Source organism: Panthera tigris, chromosome C1 (genome assembly GCF_018350195.1).
Source record: "Panthera tigris isolate Pti1 chromosome C1, P.tigris_Pti1_mat1.1, whole genome shotgun sequence".
In the NCBI taxonomy this organism is placed as follows: Eukaryota; Metazoa; Chordata; class Mammalia; order Carnivora; family Felidae; genus Panthera; species Panthera tigris.
Window position 1 is genome coordinate 176,505,716 of NC_056667.1, and position 19,398 is coordinate 176,525,113.

At 44.2% G+C, this 19,398-nt stretch overlaps 1 protein-coding gene across 4 annotated transcripts in view; it reads left to right on the forward strand.

Annotated features, from left to right (window-relative positions):
* The window catches only part of MYO1B (myosin IB), a 187,585-nt gene that overhangs the window by 6,977 nt on the left and 161,210 nt on the right, over positions 1–19,398 (forward strand). The window contains exon 1 of one of the 4 annotated variants that reach the window (XM_007094701.3): positions 12,460–12,478. The exons of the other annotated variants lie outside the window; for them this stretch is intronic. The gene's annotated coding sequence lies outside the window, so the exon portion shown is untranslated. Of the gene's footprint in view, positions 1–12,459; positions 12,479–19,398 lie in introns of those variants that run through there. 4 annotated transcript variants of the gene reach the window in all.

Sequence of the window (19,398 nt, forward strand, 5' to 3'; positions counted from 1 at the left end):
TCAGCACAGATCCCGATGTGAGGCTTCCACCCATGAACCGTGAGATCATGAACTGAGCCGAAGTTGCACGCTTAACCAACTGAGACACCCAGGCACCCCAGGAAAAGCTTAATTTTTATGAACCCTGGGCTTAGGTCAGTGTGCATGGCTAGTGTTTTGTAGGCACTCTGCTTAACAGTTGTAATAGGCTGACCACAGTTTTGATCTACCCCTGATGTGGTGAGCCATCTAGGAAGAAGTTCTCATTTGCCTGAAATCTTCAGGGTGTTGAGAGGTATTCATAAAAACATATGAATTGTCACATTGGGTGAGATTCAGGCTTCTGCTTTGTGCAGCAGCAGAATATAAGTTAACAGTATTCTGTGACATCGGGGCAGGGGGCTGGAGTTAGATTTCATAGCTTCGTAGGTTTCATGGATAACTTTAAATATCTCTAATTGCATGATCTCTTAAAAACTTCTCATTCATATATTTAAATTCATATATTAAGATTCTTGAATTGTTTATTTTTGTTCTATCTTCTATACATTTCACATCTTCAAAGGAACTTGATAGGAACTTGGTATTTTGACTCTCAAGTGCCCAATTTTTGGAATAGTAGAGTATTAAAGTTGAAAGAGCCTAAAGGTCACTGCTGTAACCCCTTCATTGTATCTGAGACCTGCTTAGGTTCATGAAGTTGACCTGGGACAGATCTGGGAACTTGACCGTAGTCTTCTTTTCTTTTCTCACTGCCCCCCCGCCCCAAGAGTGAGCATGTGGGAGAGGGGCAGAGAGAGAGAGGGAGAATCGCAAGCAGGCTCTGCATTGTCAGTGCAGAGCCCTAGGTAGGGCTCGAACTCATGAACCGTGCGGTCATGGCGTGAGCCGAAGTCAGATGCTTAATGACTGAGCCACCCAGGTGCTCCTTGACTGTAGTCTTTTAACTTCTTGCTCAGTTTTCCTTCTAGGGGAATATTTCACTGTCTCCCCAAGTCCATCTAAATTCAAGCTCAGTACCCAGTACCTAATAGTTGATCCTCTTTTGACTTGGCTGTTTGTGCTGATAGGATTCCCATCATCATCTGGACTTGGGATTCCAGAAGCATTCCCTCCTTCTCCACTTTCTGTGACCCATCCATTCAGTTGTTTTATTTGGTTGATTATTGCCTTTAATTTCCAAGTCCTTAAGCCTCTGCTCTGGCTCAGGCCTCTAAAATGCTGGGTTAGTAGAATGTAGCAATTACCAAAGTGGGTTGTTCCATAAAAAGTTAGGTTGAAAAAAAAAAAAATCCCATAAAGTGAGTAGATGTGTACTTCAAAAAGGGTTCCTTGGAGAAGTAGGTGTTGGTTCAATAACATTTTAAATAGGTTTCTTTGCAGAAAGACTTGTTATGGCCTTTCATTTGTGGTTGCGGACTATGACTATCCAAGAGAGAGATACAGTATGCACATGTCCCCATTGTGTGACCACTGAACCCCTTCTGGCAGGGGTCATTATTTGACAACACTGCTATAGTTACTTCATAGTACCATTTCTAGAGCCATTACCAGCTGACTTTGTAGGAGAATGTGTATTCGTTTGATGTGAGCCACCCACACTTGGTTCACTCTCAGATGTGTCTTAAGCTTTTTGACCTCATTATTCTCCTGGAGCTTTCCTTCACCCTGGAAGGCCCTCTCCACCCTGTTACACGTCTTTCACAACCGGGTTTGTTCTCATCTCAACCAGTTTCCCCCAGACTCTTGCTCTTCTGAACTTAGAGCATTTACTGTTTCACCACTTAAAACAAAGAGAAAATATTTAAAACAGTCAAAATATTAGAAGGAATGTTGCACACCCCTAATAGTTAAATTACTGGAATTCACAAAAATGACACTTTCCCTATTTGTGTCTGTTGATGTGTCACACACACATTACACTCTTGCCTCTTTCTCCATACTGGGGAGCTTGTTCCCATTAGCTAGGCATGTGGCTTTTTTTTTAAAAAAATTGTGTTATTGTTATTACATTGCATGTATATAGTATGCAGGGAGAATTGAGATCTTTAGGGCTTCATGGCTTACCATCTGTGACCTGATATACTTCTCTATTTATTTATGTCTTTTATGTCCTCTGATGAAATTTTATCATTTTGTGTCTGAAACGCTTACATCTTCTGTTAGATTTGTGCCAATGTGCCTCATGGTTTTTGTGGTCATTGTGAATGGATTTGTGTCTCATATCTCTGATTGGTGTTGCTGGTGTACAACAGTGACATTGACTTTGTGTTTGTTTGTAGATTGGTCTTGACTGATCAAGTTTCCGCTTAAACTTGGGTTTGTGCTTGGAGCCTGAGGTTGGGTGGCTTACCTAATAGAGCACAAAATACACCCTGCGGTGGAAATGTCACCTTTCCCACTGGTAAGATTACTGCAGTACTTTTCGAAGTAAGGGGAGGTGACTTTTTTAAATTCTTCAGTGTATGCATTTATTCATTCATCAGATGTTTGGGTGCTTACTATGTGCCGGACCCTGGACTGGGCCCTGTACTAGTCTTCAGTGGTGGTAGCACAGGCATGATTTCCGCTCTCATGGCATATGAGGGGAGAGAGATGTTGCAGAAATGAACGCAGATATTTATGATTTATGAATTGTGATTGGTGCTGTGAAGGAAAAGGACAGGGGGCTGTGAGAATAAGAAAGGCTAAGAGAGGTGATGTTAGATTGAGGCTCCAGGGAGGGCCTGAGGACGTGGACATTGGTGCAGTGGTCTTGAGAATGAGTCGGTGCTGGAGGAAGAGAAGCCCGAAGAGCTTTCCAGACCCTCAAAAACAAGCTCAGAAGCCCCAAGATGGGGCTCTGCTGTTAATGGTAGATTGCTGGAAATTTTAGTAATCAGTGACTGAAATCAAGTTACTGCCTCTTAGTAAATCATCATGATAGTGGTATTCAATAGTGTGTAAATTATGATGACATGGGAATATTTATTTTTGGTCAGTAATTTCCTCTTCCGCCCCTTCCTCCTCAAATGAAAATGCTCGAGGGGTGCCTGGGTGGCTCAGTGGGTTGAATGTCCGACTTCGGCTCAGGTCATGATCTCTCAGCTCATGAGTTCGAGCCCCATGTCGGGCTCTGGGATGACAGCTTGGAGCCTGGAGCCTGCTTCGGATTCTGTGTCTCCCTCTCTCTCTGCCCCTCCCCTGCTCATGCTCTGTTTCTTTCTGTCTCAAAAATAAATAAACATTAAAAACGTTTTTTTTTTAAGAAGAAGAGAAAACGCTCGAGTTAAGAGAGTGCCTCCGTGGTGCGGCTTGAACTGGGCTGCTTGCTGCCCATCCTCCACCCCCAGTTTCCCATCTGAGTGCTGCCATTACCCCGTGTACTGGCACCTGCTGGGCACATCAGAATCCTGCTCAGACTGGGTCCTGCTCTGAGTCTGGACAAGCCCTCTTCCCTTCCCGGGAGGGGTTTGGAGCAGGGCCACCTTTGGCTCTTTCAGTGGCTAAGCCCTTACCACCCCCCCCCCACCCCCCCATTCTCCAAAGATACACTGAAGGCTTTGGGGTAGGTGGAGGGGTCCTGTGTGAGTTACACTTAAGCCCACCTAGACTAACTGCTCTTTGGTCATTGAAGCTTTGCACCCGGGTAAGTGTGACTGAGTCTGTTCTTTCTTACATGCCTCAGTGGGAGGCAGTGTGGTGCAGTGGTGACAGGCTAGTTCTAGAGAAAGTATTGGTTTGGAGACTTGACTCTTCTGCTTAATAGTCCATGGCGTTGGGCAGGTAGCTTAATTTGTCTATGCCTCTGCTTTCTCATCTGCAAAATGCAGGTCACAATAGAGCCTTCTTTTGGGGCTTGTAGTAAGGATTCAACATGTTAACACGTGTATGTGTCTAAAACAGCGTCAGGCACAGGCATCACTCTGTGTAAAGGTTAGTTACTACTCCTTGGTCTTTCCTGAAGATGGATTCCTGGGGTTCTCCCTCCTCCCTGCCAGACACCCAGACCTGTTTGAATCCGAGCAGTGCACATAATTTATGATTTGATACGGGACTCAAGTTACTCCTAAAAAATAATTAGGAATAAAGATGGCAAAGAAATAAACCAAAATGTTCATGGCGATTGTGTTGGTGTAATTGTGGTGACTTACTTTTACCCCTCTTATTTTACACGTTTCCCATAATCTGGTTATGTTACTTCTGTACAGATGATAATATAATAACATCTTATGGAAAAAGGCCAGGCTGGCACTTAACCCTAGTGGTTCTTTAAAGTGGGGCAGAAGAGGAGGGACGCCTGGGTCCTGCCTGCTCAGATTGCTTTGACACGTGGTGGAGTACCTTCCGGTTTATGTCTCTCCGGGCAGAAGTACAACGGTATTTAAAAGTCTTTAGTAGAGATGGCCCCGAAAGTTAGAAGGTGGGGGATGTGGTTCCTAGTGAAAGGAAACTCTTCATTCTTTGTTTCTTCTTCTGTTTTTCCCTTTGTGTTCCTTCTTGCGCTCCCTGAGCAGGCCTCCAGCCATCTGTCACTCAGTCTCTTTTGGGCTCCTCATACTCCCCTCCCCCTCGAATATGTTCTTTTTCATCCCCCATCTTTCTCCTTTACTTGTTGTCGTGCAGTAAAGGAGATGCATACGTTCTACAATTTAAAGAGTATTTTTTTCTTTATTTTTAATTGTAAAACTAAATGTAACTTTTTGCCTTCAAAAATCTAAATTGAGTTGCCTTTTATTTACTCACACCTGTAATTAATTGATTGATTGACTTAGTTTCTAACTAAATCACTAAACTCTGGGGGCGGGGGGAGGTGGGTCTGTGCCTCCTGATAGCTCCAGGAATCATGGGGGATTGGGAGCCTGGAAGAAGGGAAGATTGAGGGGATGAGGAAGTTAAATTTCTCCTCTTTCCCTGTTTTTCTTAGGATGATCTGTATTGTTACCATTTCATTATGTGTCAGAATTTTTAAACGTTTCCAAACTGGAAGAACAGAATTCTGGACAATTACCAAGGTGCATTTTTACAAAGAAAACCTTGCCAAATCTGACACATTTCCTCAAAAGTCCGTTGCTTTTAATTACTTTTTAAAAAGTTCGGCAAGCTTTCCAGCTCTCCTTTCATGCTCTCTTGTATAATCGTGAGTGGAGAAATGGTCTTTCCTGCTAAGTTTGTTTTATCTGCAGGAATTTATGCGTAAGCAGTGGTATTCTATGAGTATCTCAAAATAATACCGATACAGGTTTCAAGGAGGATATGACAGCCGTGGAGAGGAAGAGCTACTTCCTTGAGAAATATTGCTAATTTCAGTGAGATTTCACAGTTGAATGTGAAATCTAGTTGAGGGGATTTGAATGAGGTGATGCCTTCCCATCCCATATTTCACAATTTATAATGTTTTTCATCTCTCACCACAAATGCCCAATTTCAATGTGACATAAATATTTATGAGCATTCTTTCTGTGCTGTGAGGAAGTCTAGTACAATTACAGTAAAATCTAGACTTATAGAATGGGTATCACCAGGAGTTAGTATTTCTTTTTCAGAAGGATTCGTGATTAGGAATCCTTTAAATTAGGAACAATACACATACGACTTTTGAGTAAGGCAGCGGTCGGAGAAGGTATGTATGTACATGTACCCGTGCGGCATGTACCCGTTTTCGCACGGACTCACCTAGGTATGCGCAGGACTTTGTACATGTTTGTGGCTGTTGCCTGTTTCATTTCATTTGCACCAAAACGTGGAGAAGGAGAAATTTGTTGGGTTTGTTGGTATGAAGTGTACCAGGAATAGGGCATGAGCATTGAAGAAATAATGGTAAAACTGTCAGCCCAGTCTTAATCCTTGCCTTTTGTTGCTTATTTGGAAAACAAACAAAACGGTATGCGTAAAATGTTAAAGGAAACTTGTACCCGGTTACATCCTGGGAAGGGGCCAGTTTTCCGTCTCATGGATTCCAGGATGGAATAGTTGACAACTTGCGGGAGAAATGCCCCTCTTTACCTGGCACACAGGCTGGCGACATTGGCTAGGGAGGTGGCTTCACCTGTGATTTAGCTTCCAGCCCTACGCGTGCTCTCCTGGCCGCAGCTGTGCGTGATGATCTTTTCTTACTGGAACATTTAATTACCGTGGCAGATGTGGGGAGCTCAGTTCCGCAGCCGTACAGCTGTTTGTATGTTCAGTTGGATTTCTTGAGAGAATTAATCACTTTTTCGAGGATCTTATGCTGAGGTCTACAAGTATAATAGGATTTAAGGGGAAAGTTTATTGCATGGGAGTTTGCACTGGATGTTGTAACAGACGCAGCATGGAGGTGGAGTGACAGACAGCTGAGGGGGCTTCTATAGTAAACTTCCCATTTACCCTGAGGCCAAGCAATTCACCAAGTCCAAGATTGCTAGAACTCTCACATGGACATTCTGTCCTAGAGAGTCATCTTAAGAACCTTACACAAAGTTTGGAAAATGGAGCTAAAAAAGACACCTCTTGAGCCAGCTACTCTAAAATATCAACTGTAGTCACTTCTGAATATTCCTTTCCAAGCTTTTGATGTCTGTGTTTAAGATCTATACTGTTGCCTAGTTTTTCAAATAGATTTTATAATTGTGTATTATTCCATTGAGTACCATAATGTCCCCAAACTTTTTTTTTTAAGTTTATATTTTGAGAGAGAGCTTGCAGGGGAGGGTCAGAGAGCGAGGGAGAGAGAATCCCAAGCAGGCTCTGCACTGTCAGCGCAGAGCCCGAGGTAGGGCTCAAACTCATGAACCGTGAGATCACGACCTGAGCCAAAGTTGGACGCTTAACTGACTGAGCCACCCAGGCCCCCCACACCAAACATTTCTTACTGTTGGGCATTTGGGTTGCTTCCACATTTTGCCGTGGTAAATAATACTGTGATAAACACTTTTGGACCTCTACCCTTTTCCATAGTTTGGATGCTTTTCTGACAGTAGACGCTGAGAACAAGATGATTGGATCAAACACTGTTGTGACCATTTCGATAGCTGGAGTGTGGGATGGCTCCCCGGATTCTGGCCTGTGAGACGTCGGGAATGGCTGGCACACACAGGCCCGAAGGGGGATGGGTTTGTTTGGGCTGCAGGGCCTCAGGGCGGTGTGTGAGGCTGAGCAGACCACTGAAGTCCAGGGCCTGGCACTCAGGGACAAGCCAGGGCCTGAGGTCCAGATGGAGGCATCACGGGTATCTGGTTGAAGATGTTAAGATTGCTGGAGGGTGGAATGAGAAGAGAAGAAGGCGGATGATAGAACTCTGGTGAACCTTATTTTGTGACAGGCAGAGGAAGGAGAGGCCATTAAGGAGAATAAGGAGTGAGGGGGGTGGGAAGTGGGCCGCCAGGGAGAAATGGCCAGTGGAAGCCAGGGCAGGAGTGAGTTTTGAGGAGAGAGTGAGGTGGGCAACAAACAGGTGGTGACATTTTTTCTGAGGCTGTTTCGGCAGCGTGTGCCAGGTAACGGGTAGCAAGTGTCAAAGGCAGACCTCGTCAGAAACCTGAGGGGTGGAAGGAGAGACTGGAAGTAGGCAGTTGCCAGAAGGGATTGTAGGACGGTTTATTAGTCCGCTGGGGCTGCTGTAATAAAATACCACAGACTGGATGGTATAAACAACAGAAATGTATTCTCTCACAGTTCTGGAGGCTGGAAGTCCAAGAACAGGGGGTCGGCGGGTCTGGTTTCTTCTGAGGCCTCTCCTGGGCTTGCCCCCTTCTCTGTGTCCTCATGTGGTTGCCCCTCCATCCGTGTCTTCTGTGTCTGAGTCTTCTCTTCTTATAAGGACACCTGTCATATTGGGTAAGGGCCCACACTAATGGCCTCATTAAAAAAAATTTTTTTTAATGTTTATTTCTGAGAGAGAGAGAGAGAGAGAGACTGTGTTTGTGTGTGCGTGTGTGTGTGTGTGTGTGTGTGTGTGAGCGGGGGAGGGGCAGAGAGAGCGAGGGAGACTCAGAATCTGAAGCGGGCTCCAGGCCCCAAGCTGTCAGCACAGATACCGACACGGGGCTTGAACTCGTGAACTGCGAGATTGTGACCTGAGCCGAAGTTGGACGCCCAACCAACTGAGCCACCCAGGTGCCCCCAGTGGCCTCATTTTAACTTAATCGCTTCTTCAGAGACCCTGTTTCTAAATCTAGTCACATTCTGAGGTCCTGGGGGTTAGGGCTTCAACAGACGAATTTGGGAGACAGACACAATTCGGCCCCTAACACATGGGTTCAGGCCTGGTGATCCACATGTCTCCCTCCGTGCTCCCCATCTTCCACATGGTTGATCATCTCCTTCTTGTCACACTCATCTCTTGGCTTTGGTGACCTGTGCTCCTCTGGTCTCACCCCTTAGCTCCTTCTGACCCTTTGCTGTCCAGGTCCCGCAGGGTTTGGGCCTTGGCCCTCTTCTCTTCCTGAAATGAAGTTCATCTGTCTGCAACTCCTTCTCAACTGCAGCTTTTCATCCTGTAGCAAAGTATTCATTCTTCCAGGTATCAGATTAACCCTTCTATTATTTTGATGATGTTTTATTTGATGAGAGACTAAATCATTTTGTGATCCTGTCCTTATGGTTGCTTATCTCACAGTTAAAAAAAAAAAATAGCAGGGGACGCCTGGGTGGTTCAGTCGGTCAAGTCAGACTCTTGATTTCGGCTCAGGTCATGATCTCCCAGTGATGAGGTTGAGCCCCGTGTTGACCTCTGCACTAGGTGAGGAACCTGCTTAGGATTCTCTCTGTCCCTCTCTCTCTCTGCCCCTCTCTCCTTCTGAGGCAGAATTATTTTGGCAGCTATGGTATGACTGCCTTTTTTCTCCAGGTGTAGTATTTTTTTTTTTTAAATTAAAGCTGTAGAGGTTAAGATTATCATAGCTGATGCTGAGGAGGGAGCCTTCACATGCATATTGGTTAAGGGGCCGAGGTTGATTTGTGAGTAGGGTATTTAAACTATGTTTGGTTGTTTTGGGGTTTCTGGTATATGTGTGTTTACACAGTGTTTCTCTCAATAGCCTATTGAAATGTATCAATAGGATTTCTGCACAAAAGTTCATATTTTTATTGAAGAAGCCGAGTATCAGATTTCTAAAAGTATGTGAATTATGGAGAGATTTACTATTTGGCTACCTAAAATAGAAACACCCAGATTTTGCTGGGCAACCTTGAGAGGAACATTTATCTCTGTGGACAGTTTTAAAGAAGTATAATTTTAAAGTATGAAACTCAAATTTAGTTTTTAATAGTAACTTACGTGTTTATTCTGTCTTTAAGAGCAAGGTTATGGAATGACATGTGACCTTGTACTCTTGACTCTATGTCTGGTTGTGGGTTTCAAGTGTTATTTTTGTGCTTTCTTACATGACTTAAGCACTTCTGACTACATTTGGGACAGAAAAAAATATGGCAGTTGGATATAGTTTTGAAACACCAGCCAAACTTTTAACCTGGTAATATGATAGTACCACTCATTCTTTTAATTTTCTAGGCTCACAGCTTTAGAAAACAGTATAAGGTCTTAGTGACCTCCTGACTTGCTGGATCAGTTGGTGTTCTTTTTCTCTGTAAAACATATCAACTGGTGGCCCATAACACGCTAAATGCTCAGAGTTAGAGGGCTACCCTGTAGTATGTTCTTGAGTTTCTGTTCCTTGCAGTGGGGGTGTGTGCACATCCAGACTCAGCTGTGTTTTCTTTCCCCCAAACCTTATGCCAGTTGTACTTACTACTCTATAATATAATGGTTTGAAATTGATGTGCAAAAAGAATTGCTGTTTTTGTGAACGTTTATTTGAATTCATTTCAATGTTTTGGAGGCCACCCGATAAAAGTACGTTTCTGAAAAATGATTGCAGCTGATTTGAGAGTGGCTGCACTCTCAAAGGATTTGGGGAGACCTGAAAGAACAGTATTCCCGCTGGTATTGTCAGCCACTCAGGATAGGTGGGTTGAGTTGTGATCATGTAAACCCCGAGAATTTCGAGGTGCCTAGGTGGCTCTGTTGGTTAAGTGTCTGATTCTTGATCTCTGCTCAGGTCGTGATCTCACGGTTGGTGAGATCGAGCCCCCTGTTAGGATTCTCTCTTTCTGCCCTTTCTTGCTTGTGCTCTCCTTCTCTCTCTCTCAGGATAAATAAATAAACTTAAAAAAAAATAGGTAAAAAATAAAACCCGAAATCTTAGCGGCTCGGAGGAGTAATCCACACTCACAGGGTGCATCCACTGTAGGTGAGGTTGTGGCTGTGCTCCGTGTCACCCTCACTCGTCCTCTGTCCCCCAGGACAGAGTCTGAGGGAGCAGCGCCCTCTGGAGCGTTGCTGATCCCTGGGCTGGAGGGAAAGACAGCTGTGAGGTACGTATGACGGACGTACGCTTACATTCAGTGAGGTGGGGGTGTAAAATCTTCCCACAGGGAGGAGTGTCGAGCATTTGTCAAGAATAATGTGGTCTGCTCCCTGCCGTTTCTCTCGTGTCTTTACAGCCTCACCATTTCTTTACAGAGATTAGACCTGGAAGGTGGTGCCATGAGATGGCTTATCAAAGAAAGTACTGCTGTGTTACTATAGTCAGTGGACACAGACTCAAAGAAAAGGCCTCCGCTTTACAGCAGAAAGATGGGCAGATAAATGTATGATTATAGGGTTTGATTTAAAATAATATGTTTTGGTTTATCTTTTTTTTTTTTAATGTTTATTTATTTTTGAGACAGAGAGAGACAGAGCCTGAACGGGGGAGGAGTAGAGAGAGAGAGGGAGACACAGAATCCGAAGCAGGCTCCAGGCTCTGAGCTGTCAGCACAGAGCCCGACGCGGGGCTCGAACTCACGGACCGTGAGATCGTGACCTGAGCCGAAGTCGGACGCTTAACCGACTCAGCCACCCGGGCGCCCCAGGTTTATCTTTTTAAATGACTTCCAACTTTGACTGAATTTTTAAAATTTAAGCCCAGCAGCCAAACTGTCAATCCTTATGCATTTGGATGAGAGAGCCTACTTTAGTCTCAAACCCTCCTGTCCCCCTTGCCCCCTCCATCAGAATTCCACCTTTTGTGATAGATTCATCTGTTATTTCTCTTGCACTTATTCTCTCATTTCATTTCCATTAGTTCTACCCTAGTTCTTATTCCTGAACTGCTAGATTTGTGCCCCCCGCTGGTTTCCCTGCTGCTAGCTCGTAAAGCACCTTTACACAGTTAGACAAAGGTACCCTTCAGGAGTGCTTGGGTGGCTCATTTGGTTAAGCATCTGACTCTTGATTTCGGCTCAGCAGGTCATGATGTCATGGTTCGAGAGTTTGAGCCCCGGGTCAGGCTCTGTGCTGACAATGTGGAGCCTGCATGGGATTCTCTCTCCCCCTCTCTCTTCCCTTCCCTAACTCATGCTCTCCCTCTCCCTCTTTCTCTCTAAATAAATAAATAAACATTTAGAAAAAAAGAAAAGAAAAAGGTACCCTTCAAAGCAAACACTATCCCACAGGAGCTTGACTTGATGTCAGTGTCCATTTCCCCCCTTGGCCCGGCCCACTTGTATGCAGTGCACAAACTGAACAACTGCACAGAGCAATCTTGCTTCCTGCTTCTAGCTCTCTCCCAACTAATTTCGACTATCCACTGATAAAACCTCCTTTAGATTTTTTGTTGTCTGTCGCTGCTCAAGGCATTTTTGATGGCTCTCTATCATCTATAATGGCTGTCTTTGATTTTATTTTCTATTGTACTATCACCAGTGACCCTCAGTCACACTTATTGCCCTCTGGATGTGCTGACTGCCACATGGACACCGTAGATACTCTTCCCTCTCCTCTCTCACCCCTTCCCACATTTCCAACTGTAAGCTCCTTAGCTTGGACTCTCAGTCTTGTCTCAGTGTACCTTTCCTCGCAGTGTCATGGCCCGCCAGGGCCTCGCACCTGCTGTCTTCTGCCATTCCGCCTAGTCACTATCTTCTGAATGTTTTGTACTTCGTGCTTCAAAGTTCTTTTCTGCTTGATCACATACTGCTCATCCTCAGAAAGCCAAGGTCAAGTTTCATGCCTTCAGCCATCCTCCTCTGATTCTCCTACACCGTAATAGCCCCACCTCTAAACATAAACCCTCGTCTCTATATTGCTCCTTTGGAGGCGAATCATCTGCCCTAGGTGAGCGCTTACTTTATTAGTTATATTGCTCTGAAGTATTTTGTTTTCTCAGATTTCCAGTGACTGGGAAGTAGTAGATGCATGTCTCATTCTTTTCTCCCAGAGTCTGTGTATACCAGCTACATGGGTCAGAGCAGTAGCCTGGAGAGAAGAGAGTCCAGTCTGGTTAATCATATAATATAGTCCTGGATGGAAGCTCAGGCTGCTTCTTCCTGGCCACAGGATATTGACCTACTTTTCCCTTCTTATCTCTGTGCAAAATATTTGTTGTACTCAGTGTGTTCTCCCTGTCACAACGAATGTTTGTCTCTTCCTTTCATACGAACCGAATGCTAAAGTGCTAGTTAAATCAGTGGAAAAAACAATGGAGAACAAGAGTTGGTAAGCAGTTTTAATTCCTAAATGAGGGGATCTTATAATTATGTCATTTAAAAAGAACTCTATAGTTTTCCTTTAATCTATCTGTCTGCCTGCCTATTGAGAGACATGATTAAGGGTGGATTGTGAATTTTAAGTTTTTATGCCTTGATTTGATGACTTACAATATAATAATGTGTTATTTTGAAAACCTTTTATTTTGATAAATTACTTGTAGAAGGAAATCAACTTTTCTTAATCAGGCATATACAGCGCAGTTCACTATTGAATATTTTATTTCTTACTAAAATTTCTTTTGCAAAAATTTATTGAAAAATTATTTTGTACATGGCCAAGCCGATTAACTTTAAAAACTGTATTTTGTGTAGCTTTACAGGTTAAGTGTGCCCTTCTGTTCAAGGGGAAAAAAAGTATGTGTATGGCAGCAAGGGGGGAGATTTGCATGTTTGTGTCTGTATATAAATATTTGAAATAATTGCTATATTGTACAGAACTTTTGGAAATTAGAACTATTCAAACTTTGTTAAAATTTATAAATTTAAATTTAGTAAACAAATTTTAGTAAAAAACATTTTAATTTGTGACTTAAAAAGAGTTACGAGTTATGGCATGCCTTATAGGTTGATTTGTTGTATGTTTGTTTTTCATAAATACTTTAGAATGTACTTGAGGCAATCTAACATATTATGTTATGATACATTTGATTTTAAATTTAGTAATGCTTCCAACATGAGAAAAATTAGAAAAACACTGGCCCAGAAAATACTTCCAAATTCTGATTGTTGATTTTAATCTAAACTTAGGTGAAGTAACCCACTGCAATTTAGCTATTTTCTTTAAAAATTCTTTTTTAATGACAAAGTAGTTTTGCCTTCTGAATTTACATCATCAGTGTCTTTTTTGGAAGCATCTTAGCTGTTTTTGTTTGATCAATTCTCAACTAATAAACACTCATGAAATCCTAATGTAAATGTATAAACATCTCTTCCTTTGATGACATAGTTTATTTATTAGACTTTGTTTTAGCGGGTAACTGCTTGAGGAAGTTTCTGAGTTTTTATTATTCTAAAAACTTTTTTCTGTTTTTTTTTTAAATCTTTTATTCTTTTTTAATTTTAGAGAGAGAAAGAGCAGCAGCAAGGGAGGGGTAGAGGGAGAGAAAGAGAGAGAGAGAATCTTAAGCAGGCTCCGTGCTCAGCACGGAGCCCCATGTGGGGCTTGATCCCACGACCCTGGGATCTTGACCTGAGCCAAAATCAAGAGTCAAACGCTTAACCGACTGAGCCACTCAGGCGCCCCTACAATTTTTTTCTTAAGCACAAGTACAAAGATACTACCGAAGACATACTATTGAGTAATACATATTTTTTTCTCTCTTTTTTACTAGTATATAGGTTCCTTAGTTTGTAATCTTTAGACCCCTTTTTGCTTTCATGACTGGATTAACTTTTTAAAATAGTCCGTGCCATTCTGTAGCTTGCCATATAGGTGTAAACAGAGAATGCATTCACACCTGCCTTGATGCCTGCAGTTATGAAGATCCTGTTGACTCCATCCATTTCTTTCTGTGCTATGTATGATTAGACCCTTAATACATTTTTTTTTTGTTTTTTTTTGTTTTTTTTTTTGCTGATGAGGTCAGAATAAAGAGCTAATTTCCTTAACCTCTGAGTAAATGTCATTGAGAAAGATTCTTGTGGACTGGCATTCTTGGTTTTCAACATTCTTTATAACCAGACACAGGATGCATGTTCACCCCAAAATTAAGAAACTCAGTCTTTCCAGATTTGAGCATTTTTTGCTGACTCAGTAATGACGGACTAGGACCGGGCTGGGAGATGATGTGTTCCCCCTTTGTGGGTAAACTGAGGCTCAGCGTTGGCAGTGTGCCCAAGGTCTCGCTCTCAGCTAGCTGCAGAGCTGAGTCTGCGACTTGGATATTCTGGGTGTTTTTTTCCTGGAGCGGCTTTGGTAGTCATGTTAACCTCTGTGGTCTGTTGCAGAATGCAACAGCTGCTGTTTCCCTGCGAGATAACTTGCTTCCTTCCCCCAAAGAACAAGTGCACTAAATTCAGTACGTTTCCCTCCATTGTCACTTAAAAGAGCCTGAATGATAGGAAGGTACCTTTTAAAATAAGGTAGGTCTGCTCTGACATACCCTGGGCTGTTTTATTGTGAGTGGCTTTGTTCAGCCAGGTGTCTTCAAAATCTGATCCATGTACGGGATCCGACAGGGACGGGAAACCCTGCGTGAGTGCGTACCAGGCGCAACAAACACACTGTACTTCTAATTGTAAGGGAGTAACTTGATGGGATGATGTGATCAGGTATCAAGAGAAGAGAAAGGAAGAATCTACAAGCATCGTAAGCACATGAAGGGGGCAAGGGACAGGATGACTTGGTCGGGATATGAGCCTGTGGGATGAGATCTGGACTCTCAGATTAACAAGCCAATTAATTCATTTGGAAGGAAAGTTGGTTTTCCCCTGGGGGCTGTATTCAGTTCAATAACCACTGGTCGCACTTGGTGTCTGTGCACCGGCCAGGAACGAATCAGAGCTGTCTGGTGTGCCAATTAAATTTGAGCCGTTTTACATTTACCTAGGGGTCCTAGGGTCTCAGGTTTGCCAATCTAAACATAGTCAGCTTCTTGGAATTTTTTTTTTTTTATCTACCTTGAGGGAACACATCGAGAAGTCTGTGGCTTGTAATTAGCACATCCCATGTGCAGCTGAGTTTGTGTTTCTGGCCATAACAGAGGTTTATGGGTCTTGGCTACCTTGTTCCATAGGAACTCATAGGACTTTTCAGACGTTAGCTCATTAATTCTCCTAATACCCGGTGGGAGTAAGAGAGTGTGACCATCACTTCCCCCTAAAGCCACACGGTTTACTGTCCATTCTAGATCTTCTAGGGTTTTGGCTGGTGAGGGGTGCCAGGGTGGATGCTGGCTGGAGAGGGAGGGTTTGGGAGGGGCTTTCAGACCCAGTTTTGGTGGGGTGGTGGATGGCATTCTCCGATGTTGCCTGCCCTTTGGCAGTTGTCCCTGCCATGACTGTGTAGAGTTTCCTCTGGGAAATGATGGTGGGACAGTGATGTTGGCTGCATTTCCTCCTCAGGGCACCGAACCCCATGGAATGCCTAGTGCAAATGAGGCAGCTCTCTAGGTTTTTTTTTTTTTTTTTTTTTCACCTTGGACACACCTGCCAGAAGGCAGCACAAGAAGAGTACGTGAGCTCCTCAGGGCCAGAGGAAGTGGGCATTGGGAAGGGAGGGGTCTAGCATCCAATGAGACCCTGCCCTCTTCGGGGCTTTGCTTCCTCAGCAGCCTGCGTAATCACCCTGTGGAATGGATGTTGTCATCCCTGAGGTTTTAGATCAGAAGTTCAAATTCCAGAGATGAATTCCCTTGGATTTGAGCCCGGGTCTGTGATCCAAAGCCTGTGTTGTTCCGTGTTGGGGCACATCAAAAGGGAATTCTCAGTCATGGCAAACTCTTGCCCCAAAACTTCTGTAGAAAATGACGCTTCCCAGTGTGGAGGTGAAGCTTCTCTGTAAAAAACTGGGTGTGTTGTGAAGAGTTTGCTGATTCGGGAATCAGATTGATGAGTGTATGTAATATAAGATGGGTGAAAGACCACTCAGACCAGTCAGAAAAGCTTCCTCCTCGCCTTGCCTCTTCCAGAAACCAGCTGTGCAACAGCTTCTGGGTCCATTTCTCTCTTCACAGAAGGGTTTGCCTGAGATCTAAAGACGTTTTGCTCAGACATCAGAAGAGATAGTTGGTAGCTTGTAATCCAAAACCTTCAATGTTGTCATAGCAGCCACTGTTATTTTTGACTCAAAAATCCTTCTAATTAGTCTAGGTAATATACTCACCATTTTCACAGTTGGAAAAAAAGCCTTTCTTTTAACCTGTCACGTTACGAATTGTAAAGTTCTGTGCTGTCCTTTAAATCCTTAATAAGCAGCCTGTTCCTGGGATGGAGAGTAGCTGAGCTCCTGGTTGAAGGTGTTTGTTTGTAGGCCAGCCTTTTTATACCCGGACTGAAACAAACCTTAGCATTAAGGCTGGGTGGTTCCTGGCCCCCATCTGCCTGTGGGGAGATACCCCATGGAGTGTTAACTCCTAGATCACCAGAATGTTGACTTAATTGCCCCTCCATTAGACAGAGCTTGTTAGGATTGGAGTCTGGCTTCCTGGCTTATAGGCTTCCGAATGCTTTTAGCTATTTGTTTTAAGTCCCTGTCCAAATCTATTCTACCTTATCATTGATAATTTAATGTTCTCTGTATTATCCAGTGTTTGAACACATGAGAACAACTTACTGTATAGAAGTTGCCCAGTAGCTGGGCCTATTTCTTCCCTAATCCAAGATTCTAACAAAAGCCAACCTGTAAGAATCCATTAAATATTAGTAACAAAAAGCTATAGAGAAGGGAGGACCTTCAATACGTAGTGGCTTTAATGATGGAATAAAGAATTGGGAAGTCACATAATGGTATTTTGTGAAGTAAATGCCGTGAATTGACATGCCTTATGTCAGTTTCCCTAAGGAAGTATGTTGATGGGAGTGAGAATCAGTCACCGAGCCCTTTCACAGATGCATGCCGGTGCCCACTTTCTCATGTGCTCTGAGGAGCCCTCCAGAGCACCCTGTGTGGTTCTGTGTGGCCCCCCAACTCTCTTCTCCTTTGAAAACCATGCTGCTGGGGTCAACTGTCCTACCGCTTTGCCTGCCCTTTCGGCTGGTAAATACTGCGAAACCGTCTTGCCCATTGGTTTCTGTCCCAAGTCTTTCCATTCTTGGGGGTTCTCTGATTGTCCTGTGCCTGTTGTGGCCTGTATGCGAGGGGTAGAGGTGATGGATACAGTCTTGGAAGGAAAAATGGCTTGTGTCTCTCTTACATGCGTTCATTCATTTGCTCTCCACCCTGGAGCTGTGGGCGTCAGCCGCTGGGCTGGGCAGTGGGGCGTCAGCACCCGGAGAACTCAAGCCTTCTCCAGGGAGGATGGGATCAGCAGCTGCACCGTTGTGCAGGAGGTCTACTGGCTTGCTTGGAACTTGCTGCCTGTGAGGAGTGGCTACTCACTCTAGCCCAGGTCAGGGGGTTTATGAAGCTTAGCTGAACCTCTTGAGAGCCTTCTACTAGAAGTACTACTAGAAGTAGCTACTACAGGAGCTAAAGCATTGCACGAGGTTCCATGCTGCTTCTCTCTGCAATGAAGCGCTCATTCCTCTCCTCAGATGTGCTTCCTCTGCAGGAGTCCGGCAGATGCTCCCCTGAACGACACATCCCATCCCCTGGATCTATGCTGCTTGCCCATAGCCTCCTGACTGTAGTCTCTGTCCTACGTGCCGATCCTTGGAAGCCGGCATTGTTCGGGCTGCTGTCTACCCATCAGCAATGGCCTGGGCCAAGGAACTGTTGAAGGCCTTGGCATCTTTGCGTGTTGTGCGTGTTGCCATGGGTGGTGGGCTCAACAGGGAGAGAAGAGCCTGAGGAGGAGGGCTGGGGTCAGGTTGTGAAGTCTCGATCCCTGAGGAGGAATTTTTTTTTTTTTATTTAAAAAAAAATTTTTTTTAACGTTTATTTATTTTTGAGATAGAGAGAGAGAGACAGAGCATGAACGGGGGAGGAGCAGAGAGAGAGGGAGACACAGAATCGGAAGCAGGCTCCAGGCTCTGAGCTATCAGCCCAGAGCCCGACGCAGGGCTCGAACTCACGGACCGCGAGATTGCGAGATCGTGACCTGAGCTGAAGTCGGACGCTCAACCGACTGAGCCACCCAGGCGCCCCCCTGAGGAGGAATTTTTATGTGGGCGGTGAAAGAGATACAGCAAAAAACTTGCCACGTTCACCTTTTTAAGTGTACAGTTCAGTGGCATTAAGTGCACTCAAGTTGTTTTGCAACCCTCACCGCCGTCCGTCTCCAGAACTTTTTCTGAAACGCTGTGCTCATGAGACAACTTCCCATCCTGGCCAGTAACCGAAATTCCACTTTGTTTCTAGGAATTTGACTACTCTAGTTCTTCACGTAAGTGGAATCATGCAGTGTTTGCCCTTTTGGGACTGGCTTATTTCGCTTAACGTAACGTCCTCAGGTTTGCTCCATTTTGTGGCATGTGTCAGAATTTCCTCAAGTTTTAAGACTGAATACTCTTCCATTGTAGGCACATACTACATTTTGTTTATCCATTCATCCGTTGGTGGGCCCTTGGGCTGCTTCCACCTTTTGACCATTGTGAATAGTATTGCTTCGAACGTGGGTGTGCACGTTTCTTTTTTGAGTCCCTGTTTTTATACCCCAAAGAGGAATTGCTGGGTCATATCGAGGTGATTCTGTTTGTTTGTTTGTTTCTTTTCTTTTCTTTTCTTTTCTTTTCTTTTCTTTTCTTTTCTTTTCTTTTCTTTTCTTTTCTTTTCTTTTCTTTTCTGATGGTCTGCTAAGGAATTTAAATACTGGCTTAAAGGGACTGGAGAGTTATTGAAGGCTTTAAAGCACGGCTTACCTGATCAGGCTGTTTTCGAAAGGCAACTTGGGAAATGTGACCCATGCATGGGGGAAGCAGAGGGATGGCAGAGGCTGTGGCAGCAAAACAAGGCAGAGAGAGAGAGACCAGTGAGAAGGCTGTTGTCTTCCAGGTGAGAAAGGATGAAGGCTGAGCTAGGGCAGTCACAGTGAGGAAGAACGCGGAAGGGATGAGAAGGGAGGGGGAGAGACAGGTTGGCTGGTGGGGGGGGGGTCAGGGGAGAAGTAAGAGACAGGGAGTGGCCAAGGATGAGAAACTGGATCTGTTGAGACTTTACGGGATTTGGGGGTGGGAATAGGAAGGTTCTGTTTTTGTTTGGGGGATATTTTGGTATGGGATGGTAGGAGATAGAAGTTGTGGACATGTGTTGAGATGTTAGACTCAGCC